We start from the raw sequence: 21794 nt of genomic DNA on the forward strand, positions 1-21794 counted from the left end.
TACAATCCAAAATGCCCTCTCTCACAAAATGGACTCTCTTCTTACAAAAATGAGTACCAAAAAAGCCCTACCCGGTCGCAATGCACCCGTGTTCGACCTACTAGCCCCCACCAGTATGTTCCCCACCACTAATACTTTTTACCTTCTTTCAAGTTACCCAGGAATTTGTAGCGGACACCATCATGACAATTAAACCTTCTAATTGCAAACGGTCGCATATCCTGCCTGCATAGTTAAACTCTGTGCAATCTTTCTCATACCAATCATCACTGATTTTGCCAACACCTCCTTCTCCTCTAGCCCTGTGCCTTCCTCCATTAAAACAGCTTGAGTCTCATCTCTCCTAAAAAAAAGCCTCCCTTGACATCTCCACCCCACTAACTGCCACCCCGTCGCCACTGTCCCTTTCCTCTCAAAAAACTCAACCGCCTAACCTACATCCAAGTCCAGCAATTTTTAGATACCAACCATCTGCTCGGCAAAAGGCTATCTGATTTCTCACCCAAACACAGCATGGAAACAGCCCTATTGGCCTTGAAAATCCAAATGGACTCCATTTGTGACTCTGGCAAACTAGCGATCCTGCTCCTTTTACTGTTAGACCTCTCAGCTGCCTTTGACCTGGTCAGTCATAACATCCTTTGCCAACACCCCCTCCAACACTTTCATTTCTCCCAGGAAGCCAGCCTTTGGATCAACTCATTCCTCAGTGGTCGTACTACTCAAGTCGTCATAGGAGATTCAGCGGCAGATGCCATTGCCGCTCCACTTGGGGTGTCTCAGGGCTCCTGCCTCTCTATTACCCTCTATAACACCTACACTGAACCCCTTTTTTACCTCCTTGATGCCAAAGATATGATTTATACCAATTTTTCTGATGATAAGCAAATCCTTATCCCCTCTTGGGCAACCATAATTATGACTCCACAAATATCATTGATGTCTACAGCAGAATTCTGAACTGCATGGCCAAGCATAATCTATGTCTTAATGATGAGAAATCTGAGGTCCTAAACGTTTGGATGCCTCCTTCTCTTCCTTTACTATTGATGGCACACCCATCCCTGTGCTGAAGAATATAAAAACACTAGGAGTACACATGGAAGCTGACTTCTCCATGTCCAGACATATTAATTACCTTGCCTTGTCCATGGCCTAAACATCGAGACTCATTTTCACTCAGCAGACAGTTCCTTTCACCCACCCCTTACCCGTGTACTAATCCTATCCAAACTTTACCACTGTAACATTCTACTGATGGGTACCTCTTCTGCAAACCTAACTGAATGACAACTGCTTCAAAACAAAGCTCTGCGCTCTTCCCTTGGCCTTAAACGCTCTGATCACATTTCAGCTACTAGACAATTGGTACGCTGGCTCCCTATTAAAAATCTTTCCTTCACCTACCAATGTGTTCACAGCATAGCCCAACAATACCTTAACAATTGTATCTCCAAACAAGTTCATGGACATGCCCTAAGATCCAGCTCGAGCATCTCCCTGCATACTCCCTGCTTCAAACCAAATAAGCAGGTGAAGTGAGCTTCTGTGTCAATCAGAAATTAGCAATATTCTCTACTTTAAAAAAAAATTTCAAGACCTGGTTATTCGACAAATATGAGTAACTTGTTGACTATGGCCCCTGGTGCACAGCTTTTGCCTTGTTCCCTGTTTAGTGTATTGTTCTTCCCATGATTTACTTGCATTTGTACTGTACCAATGCCATGATTCCTTCGGGTATGGGCATTTAAAAATGTAATAAATAAATAAGAGTCTGCACAATAGGTGCATTAACATTTAGGATTGGGTGTAGAGTAAGGTTAGATTTACTAAGGCCACAACAAAATACAGCAGGGTTTTAAAAACCCAAGTAAAATGAAAAGTGAGCAACAGTGCCTCATGAAGAAAAAGATTCATAGCGTGCCAAGCATATTGCAGAAGTGAGATTGGCCTTGAAAGAAACCAATCATTGTTCTTTCAAGTTAGAAAAGGAGGGAAGGAAAGATATGTAACTAAAAGTTCAGCAAGCAGCATGAAATTGTGCTAAGCGGAATACTGTTGAAAGGTTGCCATGGGTCCATCTAGGAACTGGAAAATTATACTAGTTGACACGTTTTATAGCGTGAGGGGACGTCCCATGGAAAAGGTAGGGACATTTAAAGAAAATGTACAAATATGCGTAGATGAATGAAGGGAGTTGAAATAGAGGAAAAGGGATGTAGGAGGGGTAGTTCGAGTTGGAGTTGGAGCTAGCTGACGGCAGTTACTGTGGAGGATTTGAGATTTGGCTCAGGGGCGTTGGTCTGACAAGTGCAAGCTGAGGCCTACTGAGTTGTAGGAAAGTAGCTTGCTGGCTGAGAACACGGGGGGAGTAAAATCGCAAAGGCATGGACAGCCCATCCAACTTACTGGGAGGCAAGGAAGTCATTGGGTTGGTGAGTATACAAATAAATAAAATACCCCCAGCCAAAAAATTGGTGAGGTGTCAAATTTGACACGAAGCAGCATTTTATGAACCTTTACGTACCAAAAGGTTAATGAAAAAGTTGGATCTAAATCTGAGTGGAAGATTTTCACTTTGTCATAGAGACTTAAAATATAAAGAGCCATCCGATGATAGATGAGCATGGGAGAGAAAAAAAAAAATTGTAAACGAAATGCATTTTATGCATTGCTACAATAACCAATGAGTGCGGAAATCTAACAAATCATACAAGTTATGAATGCCATGCCAAAGTAAATATTGATTTGCATGTGTACTTTAAAATAGCGGTTTCATATGTGCTGGTGTCCGTACACAGCAAGTTATGTAATAAAATTGACTGATTTAAGCTGATGAAACCACTTATATAAAGTGTATAATTGCGGAAAGTGGATACATTGAGGTCATAAAATAACAGTTCTAAGTCGGCTGGTGCATAGCTGAAGGTCTAGAAGTAAAGATTAGGAAAGTGGAAGAGATAAACTACTTCTTTCTATAAGAGATAAGCTACTTCTTCCTACAGGACCCACTAACTAGGGCCTTTGGGCCTGACCAGTGAGCTCGGCCTTCTTTCTTACTCACTAGTCATGGCCTTGACCCATGACCATTGGCCCGGCCTTCAGCCGTATCCCCTCTACATATTGCTCCATTAGCTTTCTTCTGGTCCCAATAGCCATGGCCTTTGGCCATGACCACTCTACATATTGCTCCAATTGATCATGGCCGCACCACTAAATTTCTTTTGGGCACAATAGCCATGGCCATATTGTACCATTTGGTTCCTTAGAGTAACCCATTAGGCATATCCTTCGGCCACATTCATTGCCCCCACCTCACTGTAGCTGTTAAATGTCACTTTTCTTTAGTTAATCTCATTTTTTAAATCTCTTTTAAATCACGGTTATTTTATCAATGCACTACAACTAACCCCTGTTATCCCCCACAAATAATCACGGTTATCTGTAAAAAGTGTGCAAAATCTAACAGTTTTCCCTGCCCTTCCAGGCACTCACTGGGTGCCCCCTCTTCTTGCCATGCTTGCTCCACTCCCCTCAAGTTCCTTTCCCCACCCTAACCCTCTCCCATTCCCCCAACACTCATCATTTCATATGACGCACTACCTGAACGCTTTTTCCATTAAAACAGTGGTTATCCTGCCAAATGCGAAAATGTTCGAGCTCTGAACTTAGTCCCCAGCACCCACTAACTATCCAATGTCACATGGTGTCCTCTTTTCCCTTCCCCACCTCTAGACTGAGACCATTGAATCCTTCTTGTTCCTTCAAATGGCATTTTTCCATTTATTGCCTTTGGTTAACCCTGGGCATACCCGTTATAACCGTGGTTATATTTTGCATCAATCAAATAAATAATGGTGACTTTTTCATTACCATGGCAGATAACAATATAATTTTAGGAGAAGGGGAACCCCTTTATATGTCAACTATTTTAACAACTACTCATCGAGGACGAGGCCCCCGACTCCCAAGAAGCAGTGTGCTGCGAGCCGCATCCGAGCGGCATCCTGCCCCCCTGCGCCTGCACATACCAGCTGTGGCTGTATCCTGCCCTGCCTGGGACCTTCATTACTGCCCCCGACCTCCATGAGCCCTGATTTTGCTTTAAAACCGCACGCGCCGACATTCAATACTTTCAAAATGTCGGGCGCGATGCGGGATGAGAACGAGGCTAAGAAGCTTCGGCGTTTCTAGGCAACGCGTGTTTGTGTTATTATTTAAACACACATTTCCGCCGGCAGGCGGAAGAGCCAGCAGCTTTCCTAAGGCCTCTTAAGGCCAATCTACCCTGTTTGCCCTGTTTGCGCATGGATGCGCCTCCAGAGACGTGACTGCTCCAGCCTCAGCATTTCGCTGCCCAATATGCTACGCGGCTACAAAAGTAAGACCTTAGACCGTCGTGTGCAACCTACATCTGGCTCCATAGCTAACAAGATCACTCTGTGAGTAACCGCTGGCCATGCTTTACAATCAACACGCACCATTCTCTGACTATGATTGAGGACCCACTTATCCAGCCACCAGCCTTCTATGGACTGCGTTCGGAAACTGACACTAAGTCATCTATATAAGCTGTAGTTGGCTTGCTTTAGTAAAGTTGCATCTAGGTTGCCTGTATCTATCCACCAGCCCATCTAGCCTTGCCTGATTTAGCAAATTCATATTTATGCTTGCTTTAGTAAAGTTGCATCTAGGTTGCCTGTATCTATCCACCAGCCCACCTAGCCTTGCCTGTTTTAGCAAATTCGTATTTAGGCTTGCTTTAGAAAAGTTGCATCTAGGTTGCCTGCATCTATCCACCAGCCCACCAAGTCTTGCCTGTTTTAGCAAATTCGGATTTAGGCTTGCTTTAGTAAAGTTGCATCTAGGTTGCCTGTATCTAGCCACCAGCCCACCTAGCCTTGCCTGTTTGAGCAAATTCGTATTTAGGCTTGCTTTAGTAAAGTTGCATCTAGGTTGCCTGTATCTGTCTACTAGCCACTAGCCCACCTAGTCGTGCTTGCCTTAGTAAATCTGCACTTAGGCTGCCGGCATACGCCCCACAGCTATCAGACAGTGCTTTCCTATCTTCGCCTGCACAATCAAAGTTTAGGTTGCCAGCACTCCAAGCCACCTACACTAGCCTGCTATGTTTATACCACTATTCTACACAGTTCTACTCAGAACTGTCCTCTACTTGACCACCCTTCACGATATGAACTTATCCCAGAACCAGCTACCTCACGGAAGTGTATCGTTGGAGCAAGACAACATGGCCACTAAACCTTGCAGCCTCCAACAGCGAAACCTAAGACTCCGCGCCAGACTCCCAAGAATTTATGACCCTCTATCCAATGCTCAATCCGCCCCAACCACAATAGGCACTCTATGCATACCACCAACACGCCTCCACACACAGAAAATATTGGCCAACACCGACTACAACTCAACAGTCGAATCCTTAGAGAATCCACCCCCCCCCCCCAAAACGCCAACACAATGTCCAACCACCTTCTGCCCCATCTACTCTATCTGGAATAATTGGTGCCTTAAAGGATAGTTCCGGGACTTTTTTTTTATTGTCCCTACGGGTCGGCCATGTGTTTGTAAGCATAAATCGGTAGATCGTAGGAAACTTTCCTATGGACCTTACCCGACTTTTCGCCCATTATCGCACTCGAAATCAGCCTCCATTTTGTGATAATCCTATCATTCCGCCGCATCGACCTGGCTCACCTGCCTTTGCGGCACTAAATCAAATCCCCCGCCCCTGAGCCTGACATCAGCAGACGCGTACTGCCCATTTCAAGCACGTCTCGTGTCAACAATCGCTGCGCCTCAGCTATTGACGTGTTGCCATGGAAATGGCAGGACGCCTCTTTCCCCAATAAGTATAAACAGACCGTTTCACAACACACAGCAGCAGATTTTCGATTCCATTCCTCTCTCTGTGTTACTTTGAGTATTTTGTGACTCGTTTCAGTGCTCTGGTCAGCTACCTTCGCCGCTTGTAGCCCGTGTGAACACCTGTACCATCTCTGTAAATTATTTTACTATCTTTACCGCACAATGGCCACAATAATGCCGTATATGTACGAGCCCGAGTACACCGAGGAAGAACTACTGGAAAGTCAAGCACGCGAAAACGATGGGGATTCGGACGGCAGTTGGGAGGACCAGTCAACGGATGAAGAGCCTGGACCATGTCGCATGGACGGCGTCTCCACCTGGTGCACGTGCAATCGGTGCGAGCTAATGCCAACTGAGGAGGAGAACTGCTGCTGCCGTGAAAATTCCGGGTGCTTGGCCTACATTTCGGAAAGCGAGCAAAGTCTGCAGGAAGGCGAGCAAAGTCCGCAATGCATCACCGAGCTGCCAGAGTTCAGGGAAGCCTGCCTCTCACGGACCGTGTTGAGGATGATGATGGTGCTTATGCACGAACTTCGCTGCACTGTTCGTCCGCGTAATCCGAGTAACGAGTAAGTATACGCTGTTTGTGATGTCAGTAATGCCACCACTATTTCATGGTCGTCTCCCACATATAAAATTACATTTACATATCATTCGAACGCATGTAAATTTGTTCCATATAGTGCATTTTCTAGATATAATTTTTTTCTAAGAAAAATGACATGTGTTACCTGAATCGACATTGATAAGAAAGTTTGGTCAGTTTAATACAGTTTGCATCTTTTTTTTTCACAGGTGGTACAGGCTGGTGGCCTATCGTTGCTTCACTTGGTGGCTTCACGGGAGGCTCGGACACCGCGTTCGGAGAGTAATACCTGCCTGTGCGGTACTTGCCATTAGACAACATTTCCCCAGTGACAGTGGACAATACCGCGGATTTTCCCTCGATGTGCTGCAACCTCAACTTTACAATGTGTAATGTTTATTATTTATGTTTAATTAAAATCTAAAATAAAGCCCAACATATATTTTAACAATGGTTGTTTTGATTTTTTAAATGAATCTAGTGTATATTCTCCTGGGAGGGTGAGGTATTTATAAACTCACCCCCCTGCATTCCATGTAGTAGATCCTGCAGCCATCCTCTTACATTCAGTTAGATGGCCTCTCCTTGGTGAGGCCCTGCGGCAAACGGGTCTTGTCTGCACGACCACCGCCCCGATCCACCCCCCGCCCTATCAAAGGCAGTTCGCACCGGGGTACTTGTGCTGGCAAGTGGAGCTGTCAGGGAGCGATAAAGGCCAAGAGGTGCCAAAGACCATGTACACTTCAAAGTGGTCTACAGAGCATGGGTTGTTGTTCCCATGTCTACCTCCAGACCCCGTGTCTCCTGCCAAGCATCCCCCCTCACGCTGGACGGCCCCCTGCAATCCACATAAGTGTGTCTCCATTCACGAGTCTTCCTGTGTCTTGTCTGCACGACCACCGCCCCGATCCACCCCCCGCCCTATCAAAGGCAGTTCGCACCGGGGTACTTGTGCTGGCAAGTGGAGCTGTCAGGGAGCGATAAAGGCCAAGAGGTGCCAAAGACCATGTACACTTCAAAGTGGTCTACAGAGCATGGGTTGTTGTTCCCATGTCTACCTCCAGACCCCGTGTCTCCTGCCAAGCATCCCCCCTCACGCTGGACGGCCCCCTGCAATCCACATAAGTGTGTCTCCATTCACGAGTCTTCCTGTGTCTTGTCTGCACGACCACCGCCCCAATCCACCCCCCGCCCTATCAAAGGCAGTTCGCACCGGGGTACTTGTGCTGGCAAGTGGAGCTGTCAGGGAGCGATAAAGGCCAAGAGGTGCCAAAGACCATGTACACTTCAAAGTGGTCTATAGAGCATGGGTTGTTGTTCCCATGTCTACCTACAGACCCCGTGTCTCCTGCCAAGCATCCCCCCTCACGCTGGACGGCCCCCTGCAGACCGCATAATGCCACGACATATACACGTCATTCATTCACAAACACACCCCTGTTTCGAATTCTTTATAACCCACTTCATATTTCTAATGAGAACTTCTTTGCGCTTTGCTAGTCAACCCGTGAAGGTGCTGGTTATCTGCTCTTCGTCTCTGTGAACTTCCGTGACCACTTTGAGCAAACTCGTCAGTTTGCAACCTGTGAACTGCTCCCTGTTCTACGACAAGAAACTACTCTGATCCCTGCATCTAACTGTTTGTTCGTCAAGGTAAGTCCATGTACCATAATCATTTTGCGTCCAATTTTTTAATTTATATCTATTTGCTAGTAGTCATCAAATTGCATCCATGTTTTCTTTTCGTTCACGACAGTACATGCAAGGAACTAGTCACATGTTCTGAGTTTAGTCAAATTACTTTTTCAATTTTTTGAAAGTTATTGAAATACTTATCCGCATGTGAATAACGTGTATAGTTCCAAGAACCAAAACGGACCTTGCATTGAACCTTTTATGTGTCATTTAATGTTTTAACACATTGGTATTCATAGAGAATTGTTGATCTTTACTTTTCAGAACTTTCCATAATGCCTGCCTGTTCCATTGGCGGTTGCCCTTCGAAGACCCATAACAAATCTGAAGGTACTATAATGCATGTTTTCCCTAAGACAATAGATCAGATAAGAGAATGGGTCCGATATTGCGGATATCCAGCCTCTGAGATAGAAAGTAGAGTCCTAGAAGTCTTTGCGGACAAGAGGGGTGATCGATACCGCATCTGCAGCAGGCACTTTAGCCCAGACATGTACTCCACATCATTGCTAATAAGGACGAAAACACCGCGAGCGAGGCGAAAATTGCTCTCAACCGCTATTCCCACTCTATTCGTCCACATCCCTCCACTGGTGAGTCAAGTTTACGTATTTATCTCTCGGCATTGCGGTAGTGTGTAGCATTAGCTAACAATAATTTCCCCATTTATGTATCCACTCAATATGAAGGCTGAAGATTCTCCATCCGTGTCGTTATTGCAGTCATCAGCCACTTCAAGCGCCTATCGGGTAATCTTACTTAGCTATTCTGACACTGACTTGTTTTAGGCATGTAAATCAATAGTTTTAATTGATCGTGTAATTATTTTACCTAATGGTACACCACAGTACTCGTCCTCTAGTCTTTGTTTTCAGTTATAATTATTGTTATCCAAAATAATGCAAGTACTGTCTTTCAGGGAGATGCTGAGGAGTCCAACGCATTGACGACAACCGTAGATGTCACTCAGATGCTCGAGGTACGTTTCCGGACAGTTCCATCGATGGAGATCATCAGATCTTGCATTCTTGTAGCGTGATTGTTACACACAATGTTTCTTTCGTTTTTAGCCATTGGTATGTCCTTCTGTCGTCGCCCTCCTATATGTCTTCTTTTTTCAATATTGTGTTCATTACTAATGAAAGTCCTATGTTTCAGGGAGTCGATGGAGCATTAGTCCAAGAGGAAGGGGGAGCATGCAGTTACGGGTCGGCGCAACAGCTTGCAGAAGTGTGCACCGCAGTTACAGCGTCCCTTGATGTTCTTATGCATTTCGAGGTATGGATACTGACAGATCAATCATGCGAGATCAAATGACGTGATTACATCCGCTATACTTCCTTCTTTATTAACGCAAGTACTATGTTTCAGGGAGCTGACGGAGCTTCTTCAACAAGAACATCACCCCTAGTAGTTGATGCAGATCTCTGGGTGGTGACACTTCCAACGATGGAGCAAATCGAATCATATTTAGATATCCATTATTTATTTTAGACAACTGATCATTTGTGCAGGTCTATTTAGATGAGCCGTTGACGCCTGCAGAAAGTTTATGTTCTTTTAAACAAAATAGAAAACCATACTAATGCAATTACTGTGTTTCAGGGAGTTGCTGAAGCGTCATCTTCAATAATATCATCAATGGAAGTCTATGCGGAGCCCGAGGTATGGATCTTGACAGTTCAATCTAACTAGATCAACAATGCGTGAACTATTGTCGTTTGAATGTTCTACACAATGCGTTCATTCGTGTTTTGCTATTGAGATGTACGTATGGGTATTGGTCCCCAAGTACATTTTGTGTTTTCAATATTATTATACATACTAATGAAAGTTCTATGTTTCAGCGAGTCGATGGAGCCTCAGTGAGTGATGGATGTGCTTATCATGAAAGTATAGTCGTTGCAGCGCGAGAGGAAGTGGAGACATGCACACACGAGTCGGAGCAACAGCGTCCAGATGTTGAAGTTCGAGGAAAGAAAGTTTCAAAGAAAAGAAAGCAAAAGAAGGTTAGTGTCCTGTTCACTATATTATGTTGTCTTTCACTGTCAATAGTTCAATACTGTAAGTTGTGTTTAAACTGAACATCCCTTTTCTAATCTGTCCTCTAGTTGCGAGTGGGTGTAAGAACTAGATCTACACAGACAGTGAAGCGAACGAGAGATGTTGCTTGTCAAACCTTTTGGCAGGGACTTGAGACTGGAGATGCATCGTGCCAATGGGAAGAATATGAAGTGATTGACAACGGAGCTATACCACCACCAGCCATTGATAGTGAATGTCCTCCTGGTAGTTTGGATGCAGTCGTAGATCAATTCACAGAATCCACACCCGCAAAAAATAAGAGCACGCGAAAGTTGAAGACATTGTTTTTTTCTCCCATCTCCGGACAAGGAACAGATGTTGCAATGGAAGAGAATGAAGTGGACGACAATGAAACACCATCAATATCACTCAGCATAGCGGAAGACGATATCAGAGATTGTACCTTTCATGCGAGTGACATGTCCTCAACGTTACAGGCCGAACCAGCTGGGATGCAGAGTGACAGTATAAGGAAAGAGGCCAAATTCATTGTATTCGATAGCTGTTTGATGGATATTATTATGATGATGAAATGTGGGCATTGGGTTGGTGGGGAAGTATGTGGGGAGCCATTGATTAATGTGACTCGTGCAATTCGAGGCACTAACCTTAAAATACATGCCACCTGTACACAATATCATCCGTTCGCATGGTCTGCACAACCCATGCTGGGGCAACTGCCAGCAGGCAATCTACTTTGTGCAGCGGCCGCACTTTTTAGTGGTTCAAGTTTTAAAAAGTTACAGTATTTCTTTCAGTTTGTGGGAATCCATTTCATTGCGAAAAGTCAGTTCTACAAATACCAAACCGATTATCTATTTCCAGCCATCAGCGAAGCTTGGAGAATGGAAAAAATGTCAATGGAAAGTACATTCGCGGGCAAACGCTTCAGGCTAGCCGGTGATGGACAATGCGACAGTCCAGAATTTTCAGCCAAGTACTGCACCTACCACTTTCAGGACATGGAAAGTAAGAAAATTGTGAGTTCGGTGGTCGTGCAGGTGTCACAAAGTACATCCTCAGTGGCCATGGAGAAATTTGGCTTTGTAGCATCATTGCAAGAACTACAATCGCGGGGAATGGTGATCGACCTGATAGCCACGGACAGACACGTTTCAATTGCCAAGACAATGAGAGAACAGTACAAAAATATAAATCACCAATTTGACGTTTGGCATCTTGCAAAATCAATCAATAAAAAATTGTCGGCTGCAGGAAAAAAAAAAGATATGCAAGGTATTTCACAGTGGTCCAAGTCAATCAGCAACCATCTTTGGTGGAGCTCAAAAACATGTGAAGGGTCGTTGGAAATTCTACTGGAAAAATGGCGGTCAGTAATGTTGCACTGTAGCAACGTACATCGATGGTCGACAAATGAGCATTTCCACAAATGTGAACATGGCCATTTGTCCACAGAGGAGGCACGGAAGAAGAAGTGGTTGATTCCTTCATCACCCACTCACAAGGCCATTGAAAAGATTGTATTTGATAAAACTATAACAAAAGCTTTGAGGGGACTCACGGAATTCTGCCACACAGGAGATTTGGAGGTGTTCCACAATATGTGCCTCAAGTACAGGCCCAAAAGATTGCATTTTGGCATGGAAGGCATGATAAATCGGACTCTTCTAGCGGTCTTGGCACATAACCATAATGTTGGCCGTCAACAAAGTAGGACGACCGGAACTTTAGGGACGCTTCGCTACAATAAGGCCTTCACTAAAAGAAGTAAACAATGGGTGATCAAACCAGTGTTTGAGGATATGCAATATGAGTTTATTGAGAGACTTATCGTAGATGTCCTCGATAGGCACATACATGGAGTGGTGAACGAACCTATGCAGGGGACAACTGCATTGCCACCCAACATTGCCTCTGTTCCATGTCCACCTAAAGCAGAGCTCATTGAGAAATACACATCACGGTTTAAATGATTGTAATTCGATTGTCTGTTCTCTCGAGTCTCCTCATGTTGCAGGCCCATTGCAATTAAACCAAACAGTAATATAAATCATTTTTACAAAAATTATAGAATGTTTCCGTATTACAAACACATGGCCGACCCATAGGGACAATAAAAAAAAAGGCACGCAGACAAGATGCCCTTACACTAACTGGAGCTAACTAGAAATGTGTGCTCGCTCAAAGTGAAGGTCAGCTGCTTTGATGTTTTGCTCGGGTGGCGGAACGGCCCACGACCCAATATAAGGTTCTATTGTGATTTGACCTTGACAGGCCGGGACCATCCTGAAAGACTAAGAAAAGATAATGAATAAAATTTCAGAAACGAAACGATGAGCCACGTTCATTAGAAGAAGTAACGTCGGCAAAGAAGGAGTGGTGTTTCGGGTCTGCCCTACACAGAGACACAATGGAAAATGCAAATATAATGTAAGTAACTTTTGATGAGTTTATACCGCAATTTCATTACTATACAGTGGCTTTAAAGACGGGTTCAGTTGTACTTGTTCGTTCTATGTGGCATAGTGTTTTCTACCGCGCACTATCTGGAGGAGAACCATCTTCTTTTACTGAAGCACCTCAAAACCTTCCTCTTTGCTTCTGCTTTCTCTCTCCCTCTCCCCTGCTACAACTGGTCCACTGTCTGCGACCTCGGTCCTGGGCCCTTCCACTCTCCACCTGCACTGCCTCCCTGTCAACCCCTGCACTGGGGGACTGTCTCAGTATCCTACAGCCCCCCCTTCCAGTGTACACCCAGTAGCGCTGTCCTCGCTATGAAATGAATAATTTTAATAAGGATCTGATGGTGAGACTAATTTCATTTTTTATGTTTTTAGGTACATCATTCACTACTGTCTGTGTCACGAGTACCAGACACCGGCGGACGGCTTCTACAGCCGCCAGTTGCTTCTCCGCGTGAACAACGTTACCACCCTGACCATTTTATGGGACGATCGCCAAGTACAAGTATGCCCTTACGCGGTACTAACGGTTAGATGCAACATACCTACCGTTGTGGTGGCCTAGTGCCTCGTTGTTGGAACAGCCATGCGATTATCAGTGCGACAGAAGAGCTTATTTTTATCGTAAACCAACACCCTGTGTACTGCACACGAACATCGCTTCCCTCAAGACGAACTAATTTGGATCGAGAGCAAATAAAAATGCAAATCGCTGAATATTCTCTAAACATTTGATGTCCAATAAACGTACTTTGCCAAATGTACAATCTTGCCGTTTGCTTTTAAACCACGGTTTCACATTCCGAATTGTGGTGCTGTATTGTGAGATGCTCTAAGACCCTGTGTACAGCAAAGGACCATCGCGTTCCTCAATACGAACTTTTTGGAACATGAGCAAATAAAAATGCAAATCGCTGAATATTCTCTAAACATTTGATGTCAAATAAATGTACTTTACCACATTTACAATCTTGCGGTTTGATTTCAAAGTACAGTTTCATATTCCGAATTGTGGTGCGCTGTATTGTGAGCTGATCTGTGTTGATTTCCGGGGTCTGTGTGGAGTCGCGTAGAAGACGCCTGGGCGCGTTTGCCTACGCAGCACAGTCACGTCACGGATAGAGGCGGGGAATATGAATGTTTTGATAAAGTCTGTTTCAGGGGCGGGGGATTTGATTTAGTGCCGCAAAGGCAGGTGAGCCAGGTCGATGCGGCGGAATGATAGGATTATCACAAAATGGAGGCTGATTTCGAGTGCGATAATGGGCGAAAAGTCGGGTAAGGTCCATAGGAAAGTTTCCTACGATCTACCGATTTATGCTTACAAACACATGGCCGACCCGTAGGGACAATAAAAAAAAAGTCCCGGAACTATCCTTTAATAAACGCCCGTTCTATGGTAGCCCATGCCACCGAAATAGCGGACTTAATCCAAAACGAGAACCTAGATCTCCTAGCCATCACGGAATCCTGGCTCCATCCCGCAGCAGGACCAGCCATCATGCTAGCCATCCCAGACAATTACACTCTTATACGCATGGATCGCACCACGCCTAGAGGTGGTGGCCTTGCTATAATTGTCAAAAAAAATCTAGCCCTAAGACTCTCCTCACCCAATAATACCAACTCCTGTGAATCCCTCACAGCCAAACTTACCATTGCCAACAATCAAACCATTACCATCCACTTGATATACCGACCACCAGGCCCCCTAGGCTCCTTTGAGGAAGACCTCATGAACCTATTATCTGACAACTTAAAAACCTCTACTCAATGTCTCATCCTGGGCGACTTCAACCTCGGATTCAATGACCTACGTGACCCCAATGCCCTACAAATCAACAGCACCCTTGAGGAATTAGGATTTAACCAAAAGATTACAGAACCCACACATATCAAAGGAAGGACTCTCGACTGGATTGCCGAACATAACTGCCCAACTACCATCACCTCCATAATGCCTCAGTTATGGTCCGACCACCACATGGTATCCTTCACCTTAGAAGCCTCCAGACCCATAAACAACAGCATCCTAGCTCCCACCACACCTACCAGAAACAAAAAAAATATTACCCCAGAAAATCTTATGCCCCTCATTCTCCCCACCCTAAACTCCATAACAGATCAGTCCGACCCTGCCTACATGGTAGAAAAGTACAATGAAGTGATGCTTGCCTCTCTGGACGCTATCGCAGCACTGAAAATTAGGAAGAGCAAACCCCGCCAACACCTAAATACTTGGTTCACACCCCTACTGAAAGACATTAGACAAAAGAAATGCCTAAGCGAACAAACTTGGAGATCAGACCCCTCAGGCATCAACAAAAACAACCTGCTGAAATTAGCTACCCTCTACAAAAAAGAAATCATCCTGGCGAAACAAACATCCTACAACACCCGTATCACCCAAGCCAAATCCAACACCAAAGAATTGTTCACCATCCTAAAGGAAGTAGAATCCCCCATCCAAACCCCCGACTCCTGCCTCAAGGATAGGAACTGGTGCACAGGCATACAAAATGCCCTTGCCAACAAAATTACAATGCTTCAGACAAAGATAAATAACAAAAAATCCTTCATAACTGGCCCAAATAATGTCAGCATAGGGGGGCGCTGTTGCACACGTTCGGAAATGGCTGCCTGATCAGAACGCTCTGGCCCGAGAATGATCCATTGACTAAATTGATCCTGTTTCGGAGCCCACAATGGGGAGCTGAGCACACCGGAACGTGTGTCAAGGGTAGCAGCATCTGCACTGAAAATCCTGGAACGAGCGGGGCCTTGGTTGCGGAGATACACGGCTCGGCGGTTTCCGCGGGGCGGAGCTGTGGCACGCGCCGACCCCGGGAACCAGAAGAATACTACTGGGAGCCGCTGACACTCTAGCCAAAGGGCCATAGAGAGCGAAGTCAGCGAACAACGACCGGAGCTGCGGCGGAGCAACCCAACTTGAGTGGCCAGCTCCCCTCTCCCTCTAATACCTACCCCAGACCCAGCCACGGAGAAACGGTCTAACGTCGCGATTACCCGATGAGCGGCGGCTCCAACACTGCGCTGCTGGAAACCTGCGGCTAGAGGCAAGGCAGACCCTGCCCTCCCGACACACAACTCAGGCAAGGCCGGCTCCTCGCGCAGACGCCCCGCGCAGCCTCCTAAGGCCCCCGCTTGACTGTTGGAGCTGTACGGCAAGCCAAGTGATGGCTAAACGGCCTAGCTCCCTGCGGGAGTGTGACAAGGTAGCAGGGGTCCAGAGGTCCCTACGAACTCTACGCAGAGGGCTGGCCTGTGAGGCGGACACATTGAGGGGACAAGGTGAGGCGGATATATCCCTGACTAACTCCTCCACCGACCCCGGTGTATGGGTCATTGAGCCTTGGCTGCGATTTGGCTGCGTTTGAAGCTACACGTGTGGACCTCGAAGTACCGGGGCTGCCTGAACACCCGAAACCAGAGGTCAGTGAACTGTCGACTACAGGGGCATGGGGAACCCAAGGAAGCAAGACAAGATGGCCAATGGAGTAGAAGCTAAGAAGAAAGGGCCAATGGACTCATATATTAGTGGCCAGGCGGGGGGCAGCGAGATGGAACCGCCGTCGACAACTAATCCTGTGATGAGTGCAGAGAATGGAGACAGGGTTAAATACTTGACCAATATAGTCCAAAGTGGCTTTTTGTCCCTGAATGCGAAACTGGACGACATCGTAACGACCATAGGGACTCTGAAAACCAGAGTTGATAAACAAGACCTGAGATTAACAGAGGCAGAGAATAGACTTGGAACAACGGAAGACACAGTTGCACGACATGACCAAGATATTGCCCAGCTCAGGGAGAAATTGAATAGGCTGCAGAACAAATGCGAGGATTTGGAATCACGCTCAAGAAGGAACAACGTACGCATAGTTGGGGTTCTGGAGTCATTCGGCAAAGACAAAATGGAAACACAAGTTGAGGCACTCCTCCAAACTCTTTTTGGAGCAAACTCCCTCTCTGATCACTTCTTAGTTGAACGTGCACACCGCACACTGGCCCCGGTGCCAAAACCTGGAGCGCCGCCCCGCATGATAATTGCAAGAATGCTCAATTATAGGGACAGAGACACGATCCTTCGACTGGCACGGGAGCATGGGACACTACACTACGAGGAAAACCGTATACACATTTACCCTGATTTTGCCACTGGAGTCCAGGCGAATTGTAGGTCATATGAGCCAGTTAAAAAACTTCTATGAGCAAGACAAGTCCCATATGCATTAAGATTCCCAGCCAAGTTACTGATCCAATACGGAGGGAGGGCACACTTCTTCGAGACGCTGGCTGCAGCTCAGGCCTATGTGGACGCCACCATTCCGCTGCCTCCTAAAGGTCGCGGACCGGACCAGAACGGGAGACACCCTCCTGCAGATGCAGACTGAAACCCAGCTACGGAACACAACACAAGCAAGTATCATTCTTTGAACTGCTTGGCCCCCATGAGGGCTCCAAGTACTGAGAAGCGGGCCGTGAGCAGGTCGGATAGCCTTGTGATGCAACGTAGTACCCTCAGGAATGCTCCTAACAGTTGTCAGGGTTCATCGTCAAGTTGGGGCAGATGATGTGGGTGGAGGGAGGGGCGGGGAGGGTGGGGATGTTTTGTACAATTGCAACCACCTAGACGAGTTTAAGTCTGGGGGAATAGCAAGTGTGTTTGAAAGTTGTATGTTAACTGAAACATGGTCTCGCAGGCGCCGACGCCACTCAGATGTTAATAAATTGCATAATCATGGTCGATACAGTAATCTACGATATGTTCGCATGGAAAATGGGTGATGGCTTAAAAATAAGACTAATGTCATGGAATGTCCAAGGCCTAAACAATCCAATGAAAGCCAGGAAGGTAGGCAACTATGTCACCAGGCATAGGCCACACATACTGATGGTGCAAGAAACGCACGCACAGAAATTGGTTAATGAGAACTTACTAACTAAATGTGGTAAACTGCGATACTATACCAATTACTCCTCACAGTCCAGAGGCGTGTGCACCCTCATACACCACTCACTGGGCTTTCTTGCAAAGGGCCACTTAGCGGACCCAATGGGAAGATATGTGCTGGTCTGGGGGGAAATCGCGGGGAAACAAATAACCTTGGTGAATACCTATGGCCCCAACTTAGACGACCCTGATTTTTACCTGCAAATGCTTGAGATGCTTGCTAATCATGATGCGACCACTGTTATATGGGGGGGAGACTTCAATGTTGCGATAGACCAGGCCCTGGATAGATCTTCCAAAGGGAACAGGCCAACTCCCAGAGTAGCATTGACCTTGAAACAGATCCTCTCGCAATTGTCCCTGATTGATGCCTGGAGGGTACTCCATCCAACCAGCAAACGATATACATTCTACTCCTCTGTGCATGACAGTGAGTCACGTATAGATTATTGGTTTGTGTCCTCAGACATGGCACCTGCGCTGCAAAATTGTGATATCCTGCCCCGTACGCTATCGGACCACTCCCCGGTCATACTGGAGATTATACTGAATGAGGCCCCGAGACCGGCGCGAAGATGGAGGATGCCTAGAGGTATACTTAGTGACCCAAATGTTGTCGAAACCCTGCATGAGGAAATCGCTAACTTCTTTACAGACAATGTTGGGTCGGTAGCTCAGATATCAACAGTATGGGAAGCATTTAAAGTCTGGGCGAGAGGGGCCTTGATGTCCAAAACCACTGGTCTATTGAGGGGCATACGCACGGAACTGGAGGGGGTGGAGAGGGAATTGAACGAACTGGAAGAAACTTATAGCCACACACATAGCGGAGACACACTGGCCAAAATACATAAACTCCTTAGAGATTTCGCCAAGTTAGCAAAGCGGGAAATACAATACATGGCAGCCCCGACCCGGGCGCGTAGATATGGCGAGGGTAATAAAGCAGGGAAAATGTTGGCCAACTTGGTCAAACAAGAGAAACAAGCAATCCCGATTGCCGCGATCCAAATGGCGCAGAATGAAATAATCACGAACGAACAAGGAATTAATTACGAATTTGTTAAATATTACAAAAATCTCTATACGAACAGATATAGGAAATCCCCTTCTGAGATTAGATACTACCTCGCGGTGCTAGACCTTCCCAAGCTCCCAGAGGAGAGTAAATTGATACTAGAGCAGCCCGTTACAGCAAAAGAGCTTAACGAGGCAATCAAGGAGCTCACATCTGGCAAAGCGCCAGGCTCAGATGGACTGAGCGCTGAATTTTATAAAGAGTTTCGGGAGGAGCTGGTCCCAGTGATGTTGGAACTATGGGAGGAGGCCCTAGGTTAGCTAATACTGCCCCCCACAATGCGAGAGGCTATAATTACGGTATTGCCTAAACCGAGACGCCTGCCACAAGATATGGCATCGTATAGACCCTTATCCCTGATAAATGTGGATGCTAAGATATTTGCAAAGGTGCTATCGAACCGCATGCTACCCTTTACACCCACGCTGGTACATGCAGACCAAAGTGGGTTTATTCCTCGAAGGTCCACTGCCTTAAACCTGCGTAGGTTATTCGGCATAACGGCACAAATTAACCCAAACAAACAAGCTGTGGCGGTGTCTCTTGACGCCGAAAAAGCGTTTGACTCAGTCCCCTGGAAATACCTCTTCTTGGTGCTTGAGGCGTTTGGAGTGGGCCCCCACTTTATCAAGTATGTCAAACTGCTATATACCGCCCCTGGGGCAAAAGTATGCTCAAATAGAACCATATCTGAGCTGTTCGAGCTGGGCAGAGGAACCAGACAGGGGTTTCCCTTCTCCCCCATTCTTTTTGCTTTAACAATAGAACCCATGGCAGCTGCAGTTCGGTTGAGACATAACAACAGGGGTATAACACTAAAAGGAGCCACCCAAATAATATCATTGTACGCGGACGACACACTGCTTTATGTCCGCGAACCGGAAAAAAACATTGACCCCATCATGGCAGACATTAACAAATTTGCACAGTATTCTGGCTACACGATAAACAACTCCAAGTCAGAAATATTTCCGCTCACCCCTTCCACGGAAAGCCCCGTTCTGACATGCGGCCTAAAGTGGGCGGACTAAAACATTAGATACTTGGGGGTGTTGGTTTCAGGTAATAAGCAAACCCTTTATACGGATAATCACGATCTGGCACTGCAAACAATCAATACCAAACTACAGGTCTGGAGACACCTTCCAATTTCATTGCACGGCAGAATTGCAATCCTTAAAATGATAGTGCTCCCGAAACTGCTATACCTGTTTGTAAATATCCCCATATGGCCGGGAAAGGAATTCTTCTCCAGGCTTAGGTCCATGGCGGTGTCGTTTCTCTGGAACGGAGGGGTGGCCAGGATCAGCTCGGAAAAGATGACAGAACCATATGAAACAGGGGGGATAGCGGCGGCAGATTTTGAGCTCTACTGCATAGTGGCGCAGGCTCAGTTCGCAAGGTACTGGTATGATGAGGTAGATAATTCACCACACACCTGGATAGAGGAGTACACCACTGCACCCACAGATATCAAATCAGTCATTTATGATACAAGACACAGAGATGCATATGAATTTGACCCTGTGAGCTGCACCGTTAGGACCTGGGGGGCGATATTTAAAAGACTGAATATAGAAATGCCATCTAACCCCGAGACTCCCCTTTGGAATTATCCAAGCATCCCTCTACATTTGATACTAGTATACAGGAGGCCTGGGACCCTGACAGAGAGATTAAAGTGGGAGATATGTATATAGAAGGGAAGTTCGCAACCCTTGATGTATTCACAAGAGGCATGGGAGGAGGCCCACTCCGCATATTACAGTACTATAGAATGAGATCTGCATATCAAGCATGCTGGCCGTCATTCCCTGACGAACCCACCTCTCACCCTTGCACACAACTGGTTACAACACAGGACAGGCTGGGTATCTCCAAATTGTATAAGGTAATACTGATCCACACCCCCACGGCCAACCGGGTGAAAGAGAAATGGGAAACAGATATGGAAATGCAAATACCTGACGACAAATGGGGCAGATATTGCGCACTCACGAAAAAGGTGTCCCTCAATGCGGGACTACGCCAGATACAATTCAAGATTCTCAATAGGTTACACTACACGCCTGCTAAGGTTGCTAAATTCACACCAGACGATTCAGGCAATTGTCCCAAATGTGGGATTCCGCAAGCGGGATCCTATCACATGTATTGGAAATGCCCGGAAGTGGCACGGTTTTGGGAACAGGTGGCCGCCATGTTGGCTGATGTCACACAGATTCCTCCGCATTTGTCTCCCCAAAAATATCTGTTTGGGGACATCGGTAAATGCTCGGAGAAAGTCAGAAGACTGTTTAATGTATCCTGCATTATTGCTAAGAAATGTATATTGCAAGTATGGAAAAGCTCGAGCCCCCTACCATGAACACTTTCTTTCGAGAACTAACATACATCAATGAGTGTGAGGAACAATATGTGCTTACCCAACCCAGCGCGAGCCGACCGAAGGACATCTGGGGCCCTTTCAGGACATATCTATGTGACATGCTTACGGACAGCGAAACAGATATGTGAACGATGAACTGTTTACCATGTGATGATGCTGTTGCTGTAAATTGACCATGGAATGCATTGACTGAGTGATGTTGTAACTGATGAGACCTTAATAAAAAGATGTTTAAAAAAAAATAATGTCAGCATAGGCACCCCATCCAAGGTGACTACTAACCCATTACCAACTCTGAAATCCACTCCTTCTCTACTCACACTGGACATCCCTCCCTTCCACTTTTGCAAGGTCTCCACCAAAGAAGTCGAGAAAGTCATCCTCACTCTCAAACCCTCTAACTGCCAGGGCGACCCATGTCCAGCCCAAATCATAAAAGATGCCGCCCGTGAACTCTCACCCTTCATTACTAAACTTATAAATGCCTCTTTCACATCAGGTACCATACCTAGCAACCTGAAACAGTCCAGGGTCCTTACCCTCCTCAAAAAACAAACTCTGGACCCCTCCATCCCAACCAATTACCACCCCATAACCACTATGCCGTTCCTACTGAAAATCTTAGATAAAGGGGCTTATTTACAAATTCAGCACCACCTGGAACTAAACCACCT

This window comes from Ambystoma mexicanum, chromosome 10 (assembly GCF_040938575.1).
Source record: "Ambystoma mexicanum isolate Mex_15411 chromosome 10, UKY_AmexF1_1, whole genome shotgun sequence".
NCBI classification, from domain to species: Eukaryota; Metazoa; Chordata; class Amphibia; order Caudata; family Ambystomatidae; genus Ambystoma; species Ambystoma mexicanum.